The following is a 6,238-nucleotide window of genomic DNA, read 5'->3' as shown; positions in this document are numbered from 1 at the left end:
AGGCAGGATTCGAAGCTGCGACCGTAGCAGCAACGCGGTTCCGGACTGAAGAGCCTAGAACCGCTCGGCCACAGCAGCCGGCGCCAGACTTGTGTGAGGTCTTGTGTTGTCATGGAGCAGGAGAAGTTCGTTTGCATTTCTGTGGTGAAGAACATGCTTAAATCGTTGCTTAAGTTTCTTGGGGGTAGCACAGTACACTTCAGAGGTGATTGTTGCACCATGGGGTAGGACATCAAGCACAATAATGCTGTCAGAGTCCCAGAAGACTGTCGGTATGACTTTACAGGCTGTTGGAGCGGGTCTGAACCTTTTCTTCTAAGCAGAAATGGTGCGGCGCTACTCCGTGGATTGATGCTTTCTTTCCGGTTCAAAGTGACGAACTCACGTTTCATCGCCTGTGATGATGTTCGCAAAAAAATTGTCACCATCAGCCTCGCAACGCGCAAGCAGTTCCGCGCTGATGGTGCTTCATTGCCCTTCATGGTGTTGTGTCTGGCGGCGAGGTGTCAAGCGGCCACACATCTTTGAGCGCCGCAACTGGTGGACGAGTATGTGTCGGCACCCACGTCCAGTTCTGCGGCGGGGTGTTTGTTTGTCACCTCGAATGAGCACTGCGGTATCCACAGCTGTGGGCGGCCCGCCGGCACGCGGGAAATCAGACAGGTTTGCGCGACCTTGCTGCGATGATGATAGTCGCCTCGCCCAACTACTCACCGTGCTTTTGTTCACTGCCAGATCTTTGTAGACATTCTGCAAATGCCTATAAATATCTCCGGCTTCCCACCAAAACAAACTCGATGACAGCATTTTGCTTGGAACGCACACCGTTGCAGACGCCATTTTGTAGTCTACGTATAGCGCCGGCCCCTGCCGGAACTTCGCGAAACTGTAGAGACTTGAACGGGAATATTCTATGATGTACCACAACAAATTCTGGATTTTCTTAACCGAAACTGGCTCAGACAACGAAATGTTTCGTTACTTCTTCAAGTCCCCACATAAAAACAAATATGTCAATCCAAACCTTATTGTTGTAGTCATCATATACTATTGATGTCAAACGTAACATAGCTAGCTCGCACAAAGCAACTCCACACCCTAGTCGCAGGACCAAGTATGGATAGGTTGTGGCAACCGGTTATCATACCGTATATTAATGTGCTACAGCTCACTGTACATACACTACTGGCCATTAAAATTGCCACACCACGAAGATGACGTGCTACCGCGAAATTTAACATACAGGAAGAAGATGCTGTGATATACAAATGATTAGCTTTTCAGAACATTCACACAAGGTTGGCGCCGGTGGCGACATCTACAACGTGCTGACATGAGGAAACTTTCCAACCGATTTCTCATACACAAACCGCAGTTGACCGCCGTTGCCTGGTGAAACGTAGTTGTGATGTCTCGTGTAATGAGGAGAAATGCGTACCATCACGTTTCCGACTTTGATAAAGGTCGGATTGTAGCCTACCGCGATTGCGGTTTATCGTATCGCGACATTGCTGCTCGCGTTGGTCGAGATCCAATGACTGTTAGCCGAATATGGAATCTGTGGGTTCAGGAGGGTAATACGGAAAGTCGTGCTGGATCCCAACGGCCTCGTGTCACTAGCAGTCGAGATGACAAGCATCTTATCCGCATGGTTGTAACGGATCGTACAGCCACGTCTCGATCCCTGAGTCAACGGATGGGGAAGTTTGCAAGACAACAACCATCTGCACGAACAGTTCGACGACTTTTACAGCAGCATGGACTATCAGCTGGGAGACCATGGCTGCGGTTACCCTTGACGCTGTATCACAGACAGGAGCGCCTTTGATGGTGTACTCAACGACGACTCTGGGTGCACGAATGGCAAAACGTCATTTCTTCGGATGAATCCAGGCTCCGGTTACAGCATCGTGATGGTCACATCCGTGTTTGGCGACATCGCGGTGAACGCACATTGGAAGTGTGTATTCGTCATCAGCATACTGGCGTATCACCCGGCGTAATGGTATGGGGTGCCATTAGTACATCTCTTGGTCACCTCTTGTTCGCATTGACGGCACTTTGAACAGTGGACATTACATTTCAGATGTTACGACCCGTGGCTCTACCGTTCATGCGATCCCTGCGAAACCGTACATTTCAGCAGGCACGACCGCACGACCGCATGTTGCAGGTCCTGTAAGGGCCTTTCTGGATACAAAAAAAAAAAAAAAAATGTCCGACTGCTGCCCTGGCCAGCATATTCCCCAGATCTCTCACCAATTGAAAACGTCTGGTCAATGGTGGCCGAGCAACTGGCTCGTCACAATACGCCAGTCACTACTCTTGATGAACTGTGGTATCGTGTTGAAGCTGCATGGGCTTCTGTACCTGAACACGCCATCCAAGCTCTGTTTAACTCATTGCCCAGGTGTATCAAGGAAGTTATTATGGCCAGAGGTGGTTGTTCTGGGTACTCATTTGTCAGGATCTATGCACCCAAACTGCATGAAAATGTAATCACATGTCAGTTTTAGTATAATATATTTGTCCAATGAATAGCCGTTTATCGTCTGCATTTCTTCTTGGTGTAGCAATCTTAATGGCTAGTAGTGTAAATGCGATGCAACAGAGCCACCTTATGGACGAGTAAAGTAAACAAAACCTGCATCGTGACTTCCTGGTATTCAGGCTCTTCCTTCTTGTTCCCTTGCTGGAAATAAAAAAATGTTCATGTAAATAAACAACGCAGTACTTGCAAACTTTTTCGCATATTAGTTGTAAATAAGCCGGAAAACAGCGATGCTAGGCAAAGCCGTAGTTAAATTTTCTTTCATATCTCCTTAAGCTGGCTTATCCGATCACAGGTTCCCTACTCCAAATTGTTCAGTGGGGCATTGCCTATGTCCTGTTGCTTTTTTGCACGCTCTTACGGAAACACTCTGTATGTGGCAACTATTATCTACATCTACATCTACATGGATACTCTGCAAATAACATTTAAGTGCCTGGAAGACGGTTCATCGAACCACCTTCACAATTCTCTATTATTCCAGTCCCGTCCAGCGCGTGGAAATATTGAACACCTATATCTTTCCGTACGAGCTCTGATTACCCTTATTTTATCGTGGTGGTCGTTTCGCCCTATGTAAGTTGGTGTCAACAAAATATTTTCGCATTCTGAGGAGAAAGTTGGTGATTGGAATTTCGTGAGAAGATTCCGTCGCAATGAAAAACGTCTTTCTTTTAATGATGTCCAGCCCAAATCCTGTATCATTTCTGTGACACTCTGTCCCATATTTCGCGACAATACAAAACTTGCTGCCTTTCTTTGAACTTTTTCGATGTACTCCGTCAGTCCTATCTGGTAAGGATCCCACAACGCGCAGCAGTATTTTAAAAGAGGACGGGCAAGCGTAGTGCAGACAGTCTCCTTAGTAAGTCTGTTACATTTTCTAAGTGGCCTGGCAATAAAACTCAGTCTTTGGTTGGCTTTCCCCACAACATTTTCTATGTGTTCTTCCAATTTGGTCTATCGTGGATCTGTTACGTCTTCTAATTGTCGTGCCAATAAAACGCAGCCTTTGGTTAGCCTTCCCCACAACATTTTATATGTGTTCTTTCCAATTTAAGTTGATCGTAATTGTAATACCTAGGTATTTAGTTTAATTTACGCCTTTTAGATTAGACTGATTTATCGTGTAACCGAGGTTTGACGAGTTCCTTTTAGCACTCACGTGGGTGACCTCACACTTTTCGTTATTTAGGGTCAACTGCCACTTTTCGTACCATTCAGATATTTCTTCTAAATCGTTTTGCAGTTTGTTTTTATCTTCTGATGACTTTATTAGTCGATAAACTACAACGTCATCTGCAAAAAACTGAAGACGGCTGCTCAGATTGTCTCCCAAATCGTTTATACAGGTAAGGAACAACAGAGGGCCTATAACACTACCTTGGGAAACGGCTGAAATCACTTATGTTTTACTCTATGGCTTTTCATCAATTACTACGAACTGTGACCTCTCTGACAGGAAATCACAAATCCAGTCACATAACTGAGACGATATTCCGTAAGCACGCAATTTCACTAAGAACCGCTTGTGTGGTACAGTGTCAAAAGCCTTCCGGAAATTCAGGAATACGGAATCGATCTGAAATCCCATGTCAGTAACACTCAACACTTCATGTGATTAAAGAGGTATTATGTAGATGTTTTAATTTGTTCGCAGAAATTTGGCTACAAGGAGCAGCTTCCAGTCGTTACACTTCGAGTATTCACTTGGAGCTACGACTGTGAGAGAAATAGTAAGAGATACAGGCGATAAGTTATGGAAACGGCTCCAAGTTATTTATATGCAAGAAAAGGCTACAGAAGATTGACTGAATGAAGAAAAAGGATTTTCTGAACGTACATATTTCCCAAATTGCCTGAGAGCTACAGATGGAAAGCGCAAACGATTAAAGAAACCAAATAACCCAGGATCATTGTACTACAGTTACAAACAATGTTGTTCAGTGGTACGAATGGCGAATGTGGACAGTGATTATTGTTTTTCCATAGTCGATGCAGGAGCATAGGATAGTTGCAGTGACTTCCAAATATTTAAAAATACGAATTTGTGGAAACCATTGTCAAATAAGAATTTAAACCTCTCAGACAGAAGTCATTTAACGGGTGACGCAAATGGAACCTCAGTGCCAAACATTTCTGTTCTTGATGTGGCATTTAGTCTGTTAGAAAATGTGTTAAAAGCTTATGCTAAAAGAAATTTTCAATTACAAACTATCTGTAGCTCGCAGAATTGTAGAGTGTGCTTTTGGCACTCTCGCAAATACGTGGAGAATGTTATAGCGATCTCACGACACAAATTCCGATTTTTGTGAAAGCATTATAAAAGACTGTTGCTTCTTCATAACTTTCTAAGACAACGTGATGGTAAAAAAATAGAAGACAAGGATAATATTGATGTAGAAAACTATTTCTTGAATATTTCTGCAACAAATGAATGTGCTTCACTAGTAGCTCAAGATAATCGGCAATAGTTTTCGCAGTATTTTACTTCACCAGCGGGAACTGTGCCTTGGCAATATGACCACATATAGACACTTTTGCCAATAATGTTTTTAGAACTTACATTCTGAAATATTTAAATATAAAACAACCATATTTAAAACTCTGTGCTTATAATTATATAGTAAAGCGATTTGTCAAACACTTCCGTATATACTTTTCATTCCCACATATTGCTGATATGTTTGGTGGAAATTTACGTACTTTTCATTTTTCAGTAGAGGTTAGATCCCTCCATTTCGATGTCAAACGTTCGGATATCTCAAACCGTAATCTCTCTTTCACTTGCCGCTCACTGTGGCTTTTTAATTTCTTGTCGTATAGTGCGGGTCGACATTCAGCCAAAATAATTAAGTCCTCATTATTTATACTTATATTTTAGAACGTCATGCGAATCGGACTAAAGAAAACAAACAAATGCGCGTTGCAGCATGTAGTGCTGTGTGCGTCACTCCCTCGGCCGATGTGAGTCGGCCAATAATTTTGTGGCTTGCTTCAGATTTCTTTATCGGCCGATTTTTCTATCGGCCATGCGCCTACTTCCACATAACACCTTTATCGTAGCAAAGCGATTCTGTGAGCGACAGATATCGTATAACCGTCCGTGTCTCAGAGGTATAACTGTGCTAGAGTGGTTTGAAGAGCATTACAGTGAACTCACGTTTATGCGTCGACGACCAAATTCGCCAGATGTAAATCCTATGGAACCCATCTGAGTAGCTATCGGGCTCCATCACCGCGCACGAAAATTAGCAGTCCGTTATTTACGCGAATTACATGATCTGTGCGTAGACATCTAATGCCACATACCTGCACAAACTACCAACAAACTGTCGGATTGCTGACACGCAGAATCTGTGATGTATTTCGCGCCAAAAATGTACAAACTGTGAAGCAGGTCGTCATAATGTTGTGGGTCACCAATGTACATGCAACGTAGGGTGTCTCCGATGCGGGTATATCAGCGCCGACATTTGGGTAGAGGATTATTGTGGCATTCGCGTCTTCCGACGGGAGTGCGTTAAATGCAGAAACGTGAACTATGAAGGCGGCATTATCAAATGCGTCCAAACAGGACCAGCCGCGCGGGGTAGCCGAGTGGTCTGGGTCACGGTCTGCGCGGCTTCCCTCGTTAGAGGTTCGAGTCCTCCCTCGGGCATGGGTGTGTGTGTGTGTTGTCCTTAG

This window comes from Schistocerca gregaria, chromosome 2 (assembly GCF_023897955.1).
Source record: "Schistocerca gregaria isolate iqSchGreg1 chromosome 2, iqSchGreg1.2, whole genome shotgun sequence".
Classification (NCBI taxonomy): Eukaryota; Metazoa; Arthropoda; class Insecta; order Orthoptera; family Acrididae; genus Schistocerca; species Schistocerca gregaria.
The sequence above is the reverse complement of the archived record's forward strand: the minus strand, read 5'-3'. Positions refer to the sequence as shown.